Here is an 18,264-nt window from a genome sequence, read left to right on the forward strand (position 1 = left end):
ACGCTCTTTCAGCTGGCGTCCTCTCTCTTCTCCTTCAACAGCCAAATCTCTGTCGAGGGTTGGTTTCCCACACATGCTGCCACCACGGCCGCAGCTCCTACTCCTTCTCTTCCCTACGCAGTCTGGCTTCCGTCGCCATCACTCCAGTAAAACTGTTCCCGTGAGGGACACACGTTAAATCCACCGGGCACTTCTTAAACCTTTCCTTATTTGGCCTTTCTACATTATCTAACGCTATTGATCATTCTTTTCTCTTACATCACCCTCTTCCCTTGCACTTCCATGACTCTTTGTGTTCCTGGGTATTCTCTTACGTTCCAATCCGTCTCTTAAATTACGGACTGGGTCAGTGTTACATCCTTGGATTCTGTTCTGACTCTATATGCTTTTCCAGAATGATCGTCTAGTCCACAGCTCCAGACTCCATAAGGCCAGGGACTTTTGTATCTCATTTTAGTTCCAGCCCAAATTTCTCTTCTGAGCTTTGTGCCTACAAAATACAGCCTGCTACACGTGTCTTTTTGTGTGGTCTGTATGCACACAAGTACAATGGTACCAAACCAGGTTCGTCACATTTCTTCCTTTCAACCGATCCATGGCTTATTTTTGTTCCTCATCACATTAAAAGGCAATATTAGTCATCAGGTTTCCCAAGCCAGAAGCCAGGGTGTCTTCCCTGGATTTTCCCTCTCCCTTGTTCTGCGTATTTTAGTCAAACACCCACCCCTGCCAATTCCATCATCTTTCTCACCTGGATTTCTGCCGTGGCCTTCCAACTCGGGGCTCCGCCTCCAGTCTTGCTTTCTCCATTTACCCTGAAGGTAAAGGAAACTTGACAAATGCAAATCTGATTATTCCCCTGATTGAACACGTCAGTCAACCTAATGACTTGTAAGACTAAGTCCCGCTGCCTGAAGGCAGTTGACTACGGTGTGCAGGACCCGACCACTGCTTCTGCCTCTGGCCTCATGGGGCCGCACCCCCTTCAGACCCGACCTTCCAGCTCCTCTGGCCTCTTCGAGTTCCCTCAGCATGCCACGGTGTCTCTCACCTCTGACCCTTTGCAGGTGCTGTTTTTTATGTCTAGATCACCCTTATTCCCACCTCTCAACTGCTTTGCAAGGCTGACTCATTGCCATCCATCAAGCCTCTCAGCTTACACATCTTCCTCCAGAAAATCTCTAACTTACCGCACCTGGGCCTGATATCCATCCTGTGTACTTCTGATTGCATCCTACACTGTTCAGATCCTACCTAATTGGTTTTGCCTGTTTAGGTACCTGTATGCTCATGAGTTGGTAAACAGGGAGTGTGTCTATGTTGTGCACGACCATAACCACAGTGGTGAAGACAGTGCCGGCACATAGAAGTGACTGATATATGTACTGCTAGTTAAATATTTTTATTATCTTCCCAGAGTAAAGCTGATAGACTGGCAGATTCTAAATACACCCATTCCTGTGAATATAGACTATGGAATGCCAGAATATTCCCCAACACTTCAGTCATGAAAGTGATGTTAAGAAGCATTTTATGAAAAAGCATTGCAGTATTACTTTTGTTTTCTTTTTTTTTTTTTCTTTTTTTTGAGACAGAGTCTCACTTTGTTGCCTGGGCTAGAGTGCCATGGCATCAGCCTCGCTCACAGCAACCTCAAACTCCTGGGATCAAGCGATCCTCCTGCCTCAGCCTCCCAAGTAGCTGGGACTACAGGCATGCGCCACCATGCCTGGCTAATTTTTTCTATATATTGTTAGTTGTCCAGATAATTTGTTTCTATTTTTAGTAGAGACGGGGTCTTGCTCTTGCACAGGCTGGTTTCAAACTCCTGAGCTCAAACGATCCTCCCGCCTCGGCCTCCCAGAGTGCTAGGATTATAGGTGTGAGCCACCGTGCCTGGCCTCAACTTTGAAATCTTATAGATGGGAAGAGCAGAGTCTAGAGGGGTATTGTTTTAAGGTCCTTCCCCAACACAGTGGCAAAGCTCCCCTCAGGTTAACAGGATCACAGTAGGACACGCTTGCACACCATCCTACCCGGTGTTCTTCCCATCGCACGGTGTTGTTGTGGACCACCTCACTTCCCTTCGTTTAGAATTTCGAAGTAGAGCAATGCTGAGAATGTATTCCAACGATGTATGTTTTCTAGCTGGGATTAAAAAAAATTAATGGAATCTTATCTGGCACCACAATAAATACACAGAACAGATAAAATCAATAAATGGGTTTTTCAGGCAATTAAAATCTTCATTGTTTGTAGAATTCCTGATACGCTTTCAAAGGTCCAAAACAATCTCTGGAGCTGAGTTTGAAAACTACTCTAGACCAAGGACGGGAGATTTGGTGGCAGGATTCTGGATTCTGCCATTCAGCCAACCCAGTGCCACCCTTGGACGTGGAGAGAGCAGGCTGATGCAGCAGAGTTACTCTGGCATTCTTACGTGTCTTAACAGTGTCGGGATTTTTACCACAGTCAAGCAGGAAATAATCACCTCAATAAGACAATAGTAACTCAGAGCTCAGCCAAGACAAAACGATAGGAAATTGGGCGTCAGAGTGGTCTTTCTATGTTTCTGTTATGTGCATTCGTTCAACAAATTGTTTTTTGTTTTTCACACCGTCTCCCTGAGGGGCTTTAGTCACCAGCATCTTAGCTGTGCCCAATGTGCTCCTGCAACTAAAGACCTGACCCAGAGGAGCCAACGGCCAAATTTTTTTTTTTAATATAGATTATGCTTTAGACACTGGCTAGCTGTCTAAAAGCTCCCACAGATGCACTTCATATCTCCAGTTCCCGGTGTTTGCCAATGCCTGTTTCTCATCCCAGCTCTTTCATGGAAAGCTCATCGGAGTGAGGCGAGATTGCTTCCTCCTGTAAGTCCTTACGGCATTTTGCTCAGACTTCTTTTATAATAGTTAGGTCCATACAGACGTCCTAAGTGCCTACCTTCTCTCTGCCCCACCGTTCTCTCCGGACGCCACAACGCACACCTCTGTTTCTGAGACAGCTGCTCTCTTACTTACCTGTGTATCCACCAGAGCGGCCAGCCCAGTGTCTTGAAAAAAGAATGGGTTTTGGGAAAGATGAAATGAAGACATATTCTGGCTTTAGGATTTTTTCATCTAATATATTCCTTATGTAATCTTTCTCCACCTCAATTTCCTCATCTGCAAAATGTGGATAATTACTGTCTTGAAGAAGTAGGAAGTCCTTGGCAAAGATTGCAAAAAATGCCTGGATCATCATCATCTAGTACGTATTTATTTAATTCACATGGCATGGAGCTGGAGTCTGCTTTTCGTCTGCAGACTGCTGTGGCTGTGGTAGCAGTCTTGCCACCAGGCCTAGAGAGCTGCGGAGCCCACAGCCTGGCCTGTCAGTCCTGCCTCGTAGGGGCAGATTTCTCTTCCTACCCAATCTGTTTTGCGGCCCTCAGCTCACCCAAGGAAGCAAGATATGACGGGAAGACCACTGGATTGGAAGCCAGAAAACCTGTGTTGAACCTGAGCTTTAATTGATTGCGTGATGCCAGGGAAGGCAGAGACTTGTGTCCTTCATTAATTCATGTGGAAAATAAGCACTTGCCATATTTGCCTCACAGGCTGTGGCAAGTACCAGAGGCAATTACAGAAGTGAAAGCCATTTGGAAACTGAAAAGGACAAGACAAAAAGGGATTAAACATTTGGTTAGTTTATTGTTATTTTGAGTAGGTAATGTATAAACTGTACAAAATTCAAGAAGTGCAAATGGGCATACGGTGAAAAGCAAGTCTTTCTCTCCTTCTGTCCCCCAGCCACTCAGATCCTCCCCAGGGACCACAGATGTTATCATTTTCTTATTTATTCTTCCAGAGGTCTTCTATTTATGTGCAAGTGATTATGTAACTTTTTGTAAAACTTTCCAAATCCCCCACCACCACCACTTTCCTCCAGCCCAAGTTTCCACTTAACACCTTTGAAGCCAGCAACACCTAGGGCTGACAGCTCCGGTTGGCCTACTTGCACTGCTAACTGTATTTACTGTTAAGAGTCACTCAGTCACTGAGAAGGATTCTGTTGTAAGTCTGAAAAAGCCATCATTCTCGGCACACAATCCCCCCGGGGAGCACAGGGCCTGATGAGACATAAAGTTGCTACATCTTCAGCTCACAGTCCTAACAGCTAAATGGTCCCTATTCTCACACATTCCAGCTGAAGCTGTAATCCACCGACAACCAATTGCTTTACTTTTTTCTTCTACACAAACTTGGTTAACTTAGTTGCAGATATAATAATTTTCCACTGTATTTGCTTGAAACAAGTAGATTTGAAACAATCTTAATGTTTGGCTGATTTATATGTGTGATATTTATATGCTGTCATATTCATGTGAATATTGAATAGATTAACTAAAAGTGTTAATATTACAAAGCTCTTCCAAATTTGTTAGGTGAAAAGTCTACATTTATGTTAAGTCTGTGGTTTTAATATTAGAGAGTCTCAAATCTATTTTGAGACTCTCTAATATTAAATGTCTTCAAGTCCTTTGCCCATTTTTTTAATCAGGTTATTTGTTTTCTTGCTACCAAGTTGTTTAAATTCCTTATATATTTTGGATTTTAACTCTCCATCAGATATATGGTGTGCAAATGTTTTCCCCCATTCCATAGTCTGTCTCTTCACTCTGGCTGTTTGCCTTGCTGTGTAGAAGCCTGTTAGTTTGATGTGATCCCATTTGCCTGTTTTTACTTTTGTTGCCTGTGCTTTATATCCAAAAAATCATTGCCCAGACCGATGACAAAAAGATTTTTCCCTGTTTTCCTCTAGTAATCTTGTGGTTTCAAGTCATACATTTAAGTTTTTAATCCATTTTGAGTTGATTTTTGTATGTCGTATAAGGGTCCAGTTTCATTCTTCTGCATATGAATATCCAGTTTTCCCAACACCATTTATTGAAGAAACTGTCCTTTCCCCATTGTGTGTTCCTGGCACCTTTGTAGAAAATCAACTGGCCATAAATGCATAGATTTATTTGTGAGCTTTCTATTCTGTTACCGTGGTCTATCTTTAGGTTTTCATGTCATACCATGTTGTTTTTATTACATAGCTCTGTAGTATATTTTAGAATCAGGTAGTATGATGCCTCCAGATTTTTTCTTTTTGCCTAAGATTACTTTGGCTATTTGGGATCTTTTGTGGTTCTATATCAATTTTAGAATTGATTTGTTAATTTTTGTAAAAACTGTCATTGGAGTTTTGACACAGATTGCATTGAATCTGTAGATCATTTTGGGTACTGGAGATATTTAAACAATATTAATTCTTCCAATCCATCAACATGGTATATTTTTCCATTTATTTGTGTCTTTTTCAATTTTTTAATCTGTTTTTTATATAATATTCAGTGTACAGATATTTTACCTCCTTAAATTTATACCTAAGTATTTGGTTTTTGTCACTATTGTAAATGGCATTGTTTTCTTGATTTCTTTTTTGGAAAGATTGCTCTCAAGGTATAGAAACGCTACTGATTTTTGTAAGTTGATTTTAAATTTTGCAACTTTACTGAATTCATTTATTACTTCTAGGATTTTTTTTTTTTTTTTTTGCTAAAGTCTTTGTGGTTATCTATATATTAGATAAAGCCATCTGCAAACAGAAACAATTTAACTTCTTCCTTTCTGATTTGGATGCCATTTATTTATTTTCTTGCCTAATTGCTCTGGATAGAAGTGGCAAGAGTGGGCATCCTTGTCTTGTTTCTGATCTTAAAGGAAAATCTTCAGCTTGTCACCGCTGAGTATAAAGTTAGCTATGGGCTTGTCATCTATGGACTTTATTTTGTGATTATATGTGAGCCGTGATGAGTTAAAAATGACCACAAATTTTTTGCTGTTCCTCGCATCAGAGGGAGAGACCAATTCCTCACCTCTTGAATCTGGACCAGCTTTGTGAGTTGCTTTGTCCAACAAAAGAAGACAGAAGTGACAGTGACATTTCCTCATCTCTCCCCCTTTCTGCAGCCCTGCCTCATTCCCGACCTTGGGATTCGCTGCCATTGCTCTACTGCAGTTTGTCTCAGTAGCATCTTTCAGGGGCTTCCTGCCGCTGTGGGAAATCAGACAGTGTCCCTCCTGCCTTCCTAGTGGCCTGAGACTGTCTCACGCAAAGCAGCAATGGCATGCAATATTATTTTAGGTGGTTCCATAGCAAATATTTCGTTTATTTTAATGTGTATGAGAAGAAAAAACAATAACCAGCACATAAAACAGGCATTACTGTTTAGGTTGTTAACTTCGTTTTTAAATAAGCTGTTTACTAAAAAGTTGTTACGCAGCTTAAACAAATCAATCAAGTAAGTAATAATAGACGCGGTATTTAAATATGGAAAACTTTGGGGAAACTCTGCTTTAAGGAAAATTCGTTCAAATCCCACTTGGTGCAAATACAAAATCCAATTTACATTCTCTCCTTTTACCAAAAGGATCCCTCTAACTTCAAGATCCTCCCTGCTTCAGCTTTCTGTTGTCTTCCCTTTCAGACAGCTTGCCTTTGAAAATCTGCAACTCTTGGTTTTCCTAACTCCTAACTGGTGGCAAGATGGCAATTCTGGAAATAGGCCAACGTTCCCTGCAGTTAGCGTCACTGCACTACTCCGTTTTGTTTTCTCATTACGTAAACATTGGCTTTATGATGTTCCATATGTGTTCTAGTAGAACATCGCGAAGCGTTTTCATTGCACTGTTCTGTGCTCTTCTCTGTCACTTCTGCCTTGGAGAAAAAGAGAAAAAAACGAGATTTTTCTCCATGCTTCCTACGTTATATAGCCCCTTTTCTGGCACCACTTCCAGTGTTGGTGCCGAGTTATGTATCACCCCTTTTCTCTTGGACTTCTGGACTCTTCTAATGAACTTGCACTTCCCCTCATTATTGTCCTCCCGTTTCTTATATCCACTGCCTCCCTGTGTTCTGCTCACTTTCCCTAACCATTTTACCTGTCTTTATTTTCTCATCACTAGTTTAAATTCTTAACCACTGTCTCCTCTTCTCTTCACCCATTTCTCTCCTCGTTCTCTACCTTTATTCTTCATTTTAGCGTGTGTCTTCCCCTGCCTTGTGCCCTGCTGCACTGAGGTTTGTAAATGTGTTCACTGATGGAAAGATGAAGACAGTCAGACCTCCCGGAGCTTTTGAAGTTCTTTCTGCATTGAGGCCCTGCTGGATTTGTATGACTTATTCCCTTAAGAACATTCTTGCTCAAAATAAGTTACAAAAATTCTGGACTGGAATTGATTGGATATAAGATTATCTTTAGTCCTTGAATGAGACTCTGTGTTTAATACAAATTACATATTGCTCACGGGTCAGCTTGCAATTTCCCACACAGATAAGGTCTTTGAAAAGTCCTTACAAAATCAGAATGATTTTACCATGTTTTGACAGATGTACAAATGAGCCCTTTTGAGTTTAGTGTTTCAAGTGACCTCCGAGTTTCAAACTTATTTGAATTTTCATTATGTTAGTCTCTACTAATTACAGGAAAATGTCCAACCCCTATATTTACAGTTTCTTCAAAATAGGAATTCCCTCAGCTTTTCACCGAATAGTTTAGGTTGGAGGATTAGAAATGATAGAACACTGTCTGATTACCACATTAATAAAAAGTTCTGACTTCAGGAACATAGAGAGCCACTGATAAAAGGCGAGGAAGACAAAAGAGAAAAATTCAAGGCTCTATATTCGGTTCTATTTTTTTGGAAGAGAAAATGACACATAAGGATTAAATTGAAGGGATGAAGAAAATTTGGGCTGGATAAATCTAAGCTTACATTAGGAAAAATCAAATTTTTCTTTTATAACTCCAAGAGTTTTCCAAGTTACATTAGACTCTATTGGTATGGAAACTGTTTTCCCAAAATAATTTCAGTGGTTCAATTATAATTTATTATCCAGAAAAAATGGCTCTACTTCTTTTAAATGACCCAAAATAATGCAATTTTTTTCTTCAACAGAGCATAATGAGAGATGAGTAGTTAACTCAGAAAATAAGAACAGCCCCTGTTTCTCATTACGTTCCACATATAGATTTTGAGTTATGGCGACTTATATTTGATCTAGTTTTATAACAGAATCTGCTTTGGCACAATGAAGTAAATATTAACACATTTCTTTCCTAGATGTGGTGTTTAAAAGTAGAAATGTGACATAATCCAGCATTAACTGGTCTAATCCAATAAGGAATTTAATATATTTGAGTCTGATAACACATACTGAAAATCTTAACATAATTCTAAAATAATGCTATCCTATTAAAGTTTTATTTTCTCAAAGGGAATTTTTTTTATATGCCGAACTACTAGGAAATAGTTTAAAATGCATGGTGATGAGAGGACTGGACTTGGCTTATTATTAATTTCTTTGATTTATTCTCCACATTTGTGACTACCTTGAATCCATTCCAAAAGGGGAAGAGTAAGTGTAATATCTAGAAGCACTTCCTGGGTTCATATTTCTTCTTGTCAAGAAATATGACAAGTTTGGGTGGCCTTGGTAGCCTCATCTCCACAGTGGGAATCATGATAACACCTACTGAAGGTGGCTCTTGTGGTTCCAGTAAGCAGTGACAGTAGAAGTCCCGTAGAAGCCACTCAATAAGTAACAGTGATTAAACAGCCGAGATGTTAATATGGAGATGCTCCCCCCTTTTTTGAAGTAACTAAGTTCTAGGGTTAGCAAGTTACTTATAACGGAAGCTGGTTGAACCAAAGGTATATATAATCACATGCTACTTTTTATGAGATACACACACTGAGATTTTTAAAAATTGTGTTAGTCCTCCCATCCGCACTGCTTTTCATAGACTGGTTAGTTTGTTAAATGTTTTTAGGAAAGGACTCATACTGTGTCAATGACAGAGTTTAAAAGGTTTTCAAATAAAAGAAGATTCAAGCAGTTAAATCACTTTGGACTATTCCACCTCCCTCTGGTTTAATCTTCAAGGCTTCTGACCTGAGAGGTTTGTGGCTAGAATTGATGGATAGGTACACTTTTGTGAAAACAGTACATGTGGTCAGATTCGCTCTTACAGGGAACCAACAAATCAAATTATGTGGTGAAATCCCTTTTTAAAAAAATGCCCATTAACATGACAGCACTGAAAAGAAAAAAATTTTAGAGGCTTCCGGTAACATCTCAGGAAGGCCTGCGGTGGTTAAGAGCACAGGCCTTGGAGTCTGACAGCAGGAGGCTCAGACCCTGGCCAGCCACTGATGGCCCTAAACCTCAGTTTCCTTATCTGTGAAAAGAAAACAATTACGTCTTCTTCACTAGATGTTTTAGGAATAAATCAGATAAAATTTGTAAAGGGAAGAGTATTGGATTGGGTACATTTTGTCAAACCTGAAATTAATCATTTTGTTTGTTCATCCTTATGAGCAGGGTCTGAATGATTCCATTAATTTTTTTTTTTTCACTGACAAATGGTCCTCTGATTAGGTAGAGACAAATGTCTTGTGCATTTTAAGGGAAATTGAATCCAGGAAATAAGAACTGGCCACTATTATCCAGACAATTATTTAGTGCCTATTACATATCAGGCACTTTACATAAGCAAAATAGTTTAATCTGACAATAACCCTATCAGAGAAATTTTATTATCCCCATTTTACAGATGAGAAAACAGAGCGTCAAGATTAAATAACTTTCCAAGCTCACATAGTCACAAAGTCATCCAGTGTCAGTGTGTAGGAAACTGTACCCAAGAGCTCTGACTGGGAAGCCTGTGTTCTTTCCACTACATCTGGTGCCATTCAGCTTCGCAACGTTTGAAAAATAACCAGGCTTCATGTCTGTGTGGCCTTAGGGCAGTATGATATCACTGGCACGTAACTGTCAGGAACTGGGGCCAAATTGCTCACATGAAAGAGTTTGCTTCTGTAGCTGTGCCTAAACAAGCCATGGGATGGAGAAAATAAAGCAATTATTAAATGAACCCAAATTATAGGAACGTATTAATCACATAATCTTAGACTCCTGTTATATCTAAGAATACATCTCTATATGTCAGAGGAACCCATTAATTGCCATCAAAAGAATGCCTCTTTTACAAACTACCAGTGTCCTTCTTACATGTGACAAAGGGGGTTTGCTTTGTTCTTTTGTGAATTTAGGTGTTACCCATTGCCAAGAGGATAAAGCCCAGACTTCCTCTTCTAACACCTTCTCTCCAATATGCCCAACCTACATATTCAATTTTTAGTTCTATTAATTCCATTAGCAATATCCACCCCAGCCAAATTATTCTACTCACTGTCTTTTAAGTGCTCCTTGGTATTTCCTCCCTGCAAACCTTTCCTGGTGCCACTTCTGTGTTTTTGATGCTCTTACATCTCCGTCGTTTCAAACCTTTCTCAGTGGTGAGTAAGTGATATGCTGTAATCTTACCACTCCCTTGGCAGTTGTCTTCTGGTGTCTGATGCTGTGTATGATACCTGAAAGCCAACTAACTTGTCACTTCCTCTGTGCGCTCTCTGAGGGTAGGGGTGACATCTGTCTTTGTAATAATGAGTGCTCAGGGTATGGAAGGAAATAGGCATTCAATAAATATTTACTGAATGTCTAAGGGAATGAAAGAAAATATGTCTAAACTCATCTTACAGACTTTTCCTGGGCAAATATTATGTTCTTTGTATCTCAGCACTGAGTTCAAGACCTTGAACAAAGTTAAGAATTAAATTTTTTTCCATGTTTTAAGTTAATTTTTGGAAATCTGTGCAAATTGCATTTGGAGTTTTTAATCTTTTATTTTAATCTAATGATTTCTTTTGTAAGATAGTAGCAATTCTGATTTAAATTACATGTATTTAAATGTACTATAATAATTTTATAACACCCAGCCTGAGCAAGAGCGAGACCCCATCTCTACTAAAAATAGAAAGAAATTAGCCAAACAACTAAAATATACACAAAAAAATTAGCCGGTCATGGTGGTGCATGCCTGTAGTCCCAGCTACTTGGGAGACTGAGGCAGAAGGATCACCTGAGCCCAGGAGTTTGAGGTTGCTGTGAGCTAGGCTGATGCCACGGCACTCTAGCCTGGAGAACAGAGTGAGACTCTGTCTCAAAAAATAATAATAATAATAATTTTAAAATAGTCCGTTCTACTTATTAAACAAACTAAAACTCAAGGAAAATAGGTTGATCTTATGTATTTTAAAATTAAGATTTTTTTTATAGTAATGGCCAATTCTGTAACATTTCCTTATTACAGAATAGTCCATGCTAGTCCTTCTTCCTTCACACCCCCGTCCTTTAACCCAAGGTGACTGACCCATCCTTCAGGTCTCTACTTAGATGTCACTTTCTCCAAGAATCCTTCCCTGATGCCCCACTCTCACCCTACCGACTGACTGGTATAGTACCGTGTTATGCCCTCGTTATATCACCCAGTAACTACCTAATTCTTCACTAAACTGCATGGTGCTCAGAGCTAGGGCCTTGTTTATTCTTTTGTTCCCAGCAGCTAGCATAGTGCCTGGCACATAAGAGGCGCTCAACAAATGTTTAATTAAGTGAATAAATGCCCTCAGGAGGAATAATAGGTGACTAAGACTTGATGTTTCAACTTCACATTGATTACGTGTGTAAGAGTCATCACATTAGAGGTAATCATTAATTTTTAAGGGGCTTTGGAGAACCAGTTCCTGAACTGTGTAACACCCTCAACCCATGGCGATAGTGCAGTCAGGGAGGGATTGAACCCGAACCACAGACAGGAATGACCAGAGCTGGTGCAGCCAGGGGCGTGATACTGTTTCATACAAGCTTCAGGATTTGGAGGATGCTTTCCATTAGTTCTTTTGTCCCAGTCCCCGGAGTAGAGGTGTCGATTATAACACTCTATAGAATTAAGTTTATGTATAGAAGGACCTATTCACATTTGTGTGAAATGAGAATTGTACAAATACAATTGAGGTGATAGCCAAGCTATAGGCAGAATATTGTGACAAGCTTTTGATGATCTGTCAACCTATTTTCATGATAGTAGTCCTCAGGACAGCTTTGCAGTCTGCAATTATTAAGGATTCCAAGGAGCTTTTGTTTTTATGGGTTATTTCTATTTGTATTCAACATACTATGAATTACAACAGAAATCTTTAAAATATTTATTAACTCACTTAAAAATAACTGTAGTAAACCTACTACATGCTAACACAAATAACATCATTTTCTGAAAAATAACTATGTTTTCCAAAATAGGTTAGTGAGAAAAGTGGTATTGTTTTACAGTTTTGTAAATCTCTTTAATGTCTGGCTTAATAGAAGACAGATGGATTCTAATATGATGTCTGTATTCAATCTGTCTCAATTTGGGTTTTTTTGTTGTTGTTTGAAGTAAATGAGGAAAATTCAGATTCACTAAGATATACAGTTGAAAAATGAAGAAGCATTTTAATCATCTTTTCAAATAATTCTGGATATTCATTCTTCTTTAATGCTACACCAAAACTCAACAAGTGGTAGTTTCTTAAACCTTATAATTGCAATGTGGAATATGAAACCATGTCAGTTACCTTTTCATACTGTGTTATATCAAAATCCATTTGTCTATTTTGCACTTTAAATGGATCTTTAACTTGTGGATGAATTTATAATATCATGTGTTATTAGTCATTTGGAAAATACTGGTTCACTGATTTATGCAGATCTTCCAAATAATATAATTCGCTGTACAGTATCTAAAACCATATTAATTTAAATGATCATAGTCTTATTAGAAAGACTAAGTATCAGGGAAACTGTCCAGCTCATGGTGGCAGACATAAGTTTTCTAAATTCTAATTTTTTACTTGAAAGCTCAAACTTCTAATTGAAAATAAATATTGTGGGTTGTTTACCTTGAAGTGAAAGGCTCATTTTATTCATTTGTAAAAATCTGTCTGCCAAATATCCAAGTCTGAATAACCATAGTTTGTCTGTCAGTTGTTCTTGCAAGTAAAAATATATTTCATAAAAAAACTAGTTTAGCTCATAGCTCATAAAACACACAAGTATTTTGGTTCAGAACAAACACTATACTTTGGTATATAGCAGAAGAGCTTCATTTGTGCTTCCCATTTTGCCACAGGGACTTTTTAAATTATTTTTATTTTTATTTTTTTAGAGACAGGGTCTCGCTCTGTCACCCAGGCTGGAGTGCAGTGGGACAATCATGACTCACTGTAACCTTGAGCTCCTGGACTGACGGGATCCTCCTGTTTCAACCTCCCGGAGTGGCTAGGACTACAGGTGCATGCCACCATGTCTGGCTAATTAATTTTTTTTAGAGATGGAGTCTTGCTATGTTGCCCAGGTTGCTCTTGAACTCCTGGCCTCCAATAATCCTCCCATCTCCTCCTCCCAAAATCCTGGGATTATAAGCCACAATGTGCAGCACCACACATAGTCAAGGGTTGAAATTTCATAAAATGAATAATTTTTTACTGCTTCATTAAAGACATTCTTAAGTGGAACCGACATTTGTGACAATAAAATATACAGTTATTTCTAGGACTGTTTGATGCCACTGCCTTGATCGTGCTAAGGTGCTAGCAGTTTCACCTATCATTGCTTTTGTATCATTAGTGCAAATTCAACACAGTAAAGGAAGGCAAATTAATGTCTTAGATCAATATGAAAATGGCTTTGGCCTTGCAGATCTCCCTTGAAAGGATCTCAGGAGCCTTTAGGGGTCTACAGATCCCACTTAGAGGACTACTGCCTTAAGACATAGGCTTGCATCAGGAGTTCTCCTAAGTAGACTTAAATTATACTCTCAATTTTATAATTGTTTTGGACTTTTTTTCCCAGTTTACTGAATATTTATGAATTTCATAATTTAAAAGTAAATTCAGATATAAGTAAATAAATATCTTCCAAACACTTTAATGTGTTATGCTACCCAATACTCACAAAACATCTGTAAGTCAGCTATAATTTGTTCCATTTTTAAATTTGAAAAAAAAAAACCCTGATGTTCAGAGAGGTTTTGTCCCACAGCAAATAATTGTCAGAGTCTAGAATTAAATACAAGTCTGTCTGGCTAAATAATGCATGCTCTGTCTAATATGGCATGTTGCCCAAATCTCTCAGGACTCACTGAAAATACTTACATAACTAAAAATATAAATATGCACAATGCCATTGGTTTTACTATGGGCATATCTTTTTTGAGAAGACAGGGTATATTGATATTTGCAAATTGTGATGTTCAAAACACAGGTATTTTCTGGAACTTTCATAAGAATATCCTTCACAGGGTCTGCAGAACTTTTTGACAGATTCATGTCTGTCATTATTTGGCTGGATGTATTAATGACAAGTCACTTTAATGTCATTAGGACTCAGTTTCTTCCTAATGGCAATTTTACACCTACAACATAGACTACAATTGCTTGGGTCAAGATCACAGAGACGTTTTGTGAAGAGGCGCAATCGCTTTTCAGTCTGGTTGTCTTCATGTGTCTTCCACAGTTTGCCCCGGTCATCAGTGTTGTCTTCCCTTGGCTCCATCAACCCTGCTCCTTCCTCTGTGGTCTTCACCTTTTTCTTTTGCAGGGTCCTCTTCCTCTACCCATGCCTAAAACATCAGTGTTCTGCCACATTCCATCCTAAGTCTTCTCTTCCCGCCTGCCCTCCTCCTCTCCCTGGCTCTGCAAAACCCCTGCCTGCTGATGACTGCTGTGTATCCCTGCGGCTTGGACCTCCTCTCCTGGGAACTCCGCTTCTGGCTGTCCGCACGGAGCTGCACTCCGATGTCACATAGGCACCCCTTCCACAAGTCTGAAGTAGAACTCGTTCGTTCCTCCTGAAACCGCTCCCTCCGTGTGCTGTCTGTCTTGGCTAACGGGCACCACCAGCTGCCCTGTCGCCCCAGCCAGAACACTGGGAGTGAGTCTCGACTGCGCCTCCTCGCCATTAGCCTCTCTATCCAGTCCATCACTGAGGCCTGTCTATTCTGTTTGCTAGATCTCTCTCGAGCCGTCCCGACCTCCCACATGGCGTTTCTGCTGTCCTGGTTCAGACCTAATATTTTCCTCTGGAAATAACCTTCTCCCTGTGCTCTCTCTCCTGTTCGTCTGGCACCATGATGCCGGAGGAAACGTTCTAAAACACATTATGTGATGACACGTAAGAACCTTAAGATCTGTCCTTGCTTAAGACCTTCAGTAGTTGTCCAGCCACTCACCACCTTCAGGAAAGTTCTGGCTCTTCAGGCCAGCAGAACCCGGCGGACCCTGGCCCTGCTCACGTCACCCGCCACCCAGCCACACCTGACTTCTTCCTTCCTGGGACACACTGAGCACTCTGACATTTTCCTAATCCCTTCTCTTGCTTCTCTCTGGTTCTGGAATGCCCGTCCCCTCCGCCATCCCCATCCCCGTTTGCTGCCCCGTCCTCAGAAGCTGCCCGAGGATCCCTGCCGAGAACAGCTGGGAAGGACCAGGCACGAACATTTATATAGTGCTGATCACATTTTCATCTGTGCCTCTGTCCCCTCACCAGGCTGTGAGTTCCTCAAAGGTGGCACCGTGTCTTACCCCTAAACCTCCGCAGCTCGGACACCCCCGGCCCACTGGGAACTTAGTGTGTGTTCCCGAAGGCCCGAAGCCCGGGCGTACGTCGCCAGGGCAAGCAGCGCCTTCTCCAGAGAGGAGACTTGTCTCCTGAGCTGAGATGCAGGGGTCCCTTTTCCCACCTCACTGTCCTCTCGTCTGCAGAAGTCAAGCTTGCCCAGTGACCTGGAATGTTCCTTGTAAAGGTTAAGCATCCTGTGGCGTCCACGAAACGATTTCCTGCCATGTAAGCGGTTTATAAATCTCACCCGGGAGCCGCATCGGGCGGCCGTTACCGGGTAGTTCCTAGCGTCCTCTTGGCAAGGCCGGTTTTCATCTTCTTTGTCCTCATTGCACCGTGGCGTGAGAAGGGGCCAGCGCTTTCAATGCCGACGCCGTATTTCAAATGTCACGTATGCTTAGAACTTCCAGCTCTACACACTAGAGTCTGGAAACCAGGTTTGCGGGAAACTAGGTTCGCGGTTGGAGAATGAGATCACTGACCCGCTGGGCACCCCGCGCCCGTCCTCCTGCCCAGGCCAGGTTGCTAATCAGGTAACTTCTTATCTTCTTATCGTAATTGCCTACTCAGCCGCAATGGCCGCACGCACTCCGCTGGGTCTCAATTGCTCAAACGGCTGCCGAGTTTGCGGCGGGGAGGCTGGGCCGGCGGGCGGCGCGGAAAGCGCTCCCACCCCGACCTCCGGCCGCCTGGACGGGACGCGGCTCGCCACTCCGCCCCCAGACCACCCCGGTCGCCCTGACACTGCCATGGCCCTGCGCTCTGTCTCCCGGGCTTTGCAGCTTCGCTGCCGCGGCGCCTCCCTCATCCTCCCTGGGTGGCGGCAGGGAGCAGGGACGGCGTGTGTCCCCGCCAAGCTGCCCGCGGGGGTCGCGTGTGGGGAGCGCTGGTCGCTGGGCGGGGTGTGCGACTGTGTGTGAGAGAGAGGTGTGTGTGTGAGGTGTGTGTCACAGAAGTGTATGTGTGAGAGGTGTGTATGTGACAGAGGTATGTGTGAGAGAAATGTGTGAGAGGTGTGTGTGTGTGAGAATGTGTGTGAGAGACTGTGTGTGAGGTTGTGTGTGAGAAGTGTGTGTGCGGTGTGTGTGAGGTGTGTGTGAGTTGTGTGCCTGAGAGGTGTGTGTCACAGAGAAGTTGCATGTGTGAGAGAGAGGAGTGTGTGAGAGGAGTGTGTGTGTGAGAGGAGTATGTGCGCGTGTGTGTGTGAGAGGAGTGTGTGTGTGAGAGAGGAGTGTGTGAGAGGAGTATGTGCGCGTGTGTGTGTGAGAGAGGAGTGTGAGAGAGAGGAGTGTGTGCATATGTGCGTGTGTGTGTGGAGTGTGAGACAGAGAGGAGTGTGCGAGCGCGCTGGCGCGCAGCGGGAGAGGGAAGGAGGGATGGGGGGAGGCGGCGGGCAGCGGAGGGAGGGGCGGGCGGTGGCGGCGGGGCGGGAGCGGCCGGGGCTGGGAGGGGACAGCTCCGGGCTCAGCGGTGACACTCGGAGCGAACACACACTCCCCGCTCGGAGCCGCCAGACAGTGGAGCGAACCGAGCCGCGCGCCGGCATCGTCCCGCCGCCCGGCGCCCGCACGCCCCCCGCCTTTTCAAAGGCCCTCCCGCCGCTCCCAGCTCCACCCGGGACTCCCCGACCGGCGCGGCTCCCGGCTTCGCTTCGCGGCCACTTCGGCGGCCGCCCGCCGCGCGCCCTCGCCCGCCTTTGAAGTTTGCTGTGCCGGCGGCAAAGTTGGGACGCTTCCGCCGACGGAATTTTTCGCTTCTCCCCGCTCCGCCCCCGCCCTCCGGTCGCCCGGTTCCCGGACGCCGGCGCCGGGCTGCTCGCGCCGCATCTCGGGGCGGCCGCTCTCCGCCTCCCCCGGGAGGCCGGACGGATCTCTGAGGTGAGCGGCGAGAGCAGGCAGAGTCCGACGCCCGAGCGGCAGCGCCGGCGCAGGGGCGCTCGCTCGCGGGCTCCTGCGGGCCCGATTCGGAAGCGCCGGCGGGGCTCCCAAGGGCGCCGGCTCCCGGGAGCTGCGGGCAGCGGGGTGCGGGGCGGGTTTCCCTCGGGTTCCAGGCTGCCCCCGTGGCGGGGCGGCCCCGAGAAACGCTAGGCGGCGGACGGACGTCGCGCTGGCGGGGAAGGCGCGGGGACCGGGACCCGGGGTGCGGCGGGGTCCGGGAAGCCGCGGAGCCTTCACCCCGCGCAGGCCCGCCCGCCGGGAGCGCCGTGCCCCCTCTCCAGGCCCGCGCCCTCCGGCCCGCGGGAAGGTCTGCGGGGCCGGGGTGTGCGGGGCGGCTGCGGGGGGCGAAGGGTGCGAGGTCGGGGCGGCGTCGTCAGAGAAACTTCCCCGGGCGGAGCGGGGGGCCTGGGGCCGGCTCGTACTTCGCTCCGAGGGCAAAGCCGCCCCCGGTGGGACCCTCCCGCCGCAGCCGGGCGCCTCGGCGTCGCGGCCTCGGCCGTCCGTGCGCGGGTCGGGGCGCGCCGCCGCGCCACCTTCCCTCCCGGCTGCCACACGCGGGGCCGCGCCCGCGACTCCGGGTCCCAGCTGTTTCCTTGGGGCCCGTGGCGAGCTGCCCGAGGTGGGGGGCGATGTCGTCTGCTCGTGCGCCCTTCCTGCCCGCACCCGGCCCCAGCAGGGGCGAGCGTCCCGCAGCGTCCCGCACCGCCCCGCACCGGCCCCGCCCGCTGGCGCC

General features: G+C 44.3%; 1 protein-coding gene across 1 annotated transcript in view; it reads left to right on the plus strand.

Annotated features, from left to right (window-relative positions):
- The first annotated feature begins 17,239 nt into the window (after positions 1–17,239).
- LOC123637410 (protein NDNF-like) overlaps positions 17,240–18,264 on the plus strand; it is a 46,924-nt gene continuing 45,899 nt past the window's right edge. Inside the window, exon 1 of the mRNA XM_045550600.1 lies at positions 17,240–17,471. The gene's annotated coding sequence lies outside the window, so the exon portion shown is untranslated. The remainder of the gene's footprint in view (positions 17,472–18,264) is intronic.

The sequence above is a fragment of the Lemur catta genome, chromosome 4 (genome assembly GCF_020740605.2).
Source record: "Lemur catta isolate mLemCat1 chromosome 4, mLemCat1.pri, whole genome shotgun sequence".
NCBI classification, from domain to species: domain Eukaryota; kingdom Metazoa; phylum Chordata; class Mammalia; order Primates; family Lemuridae; genus Lemur; species Lemur catta.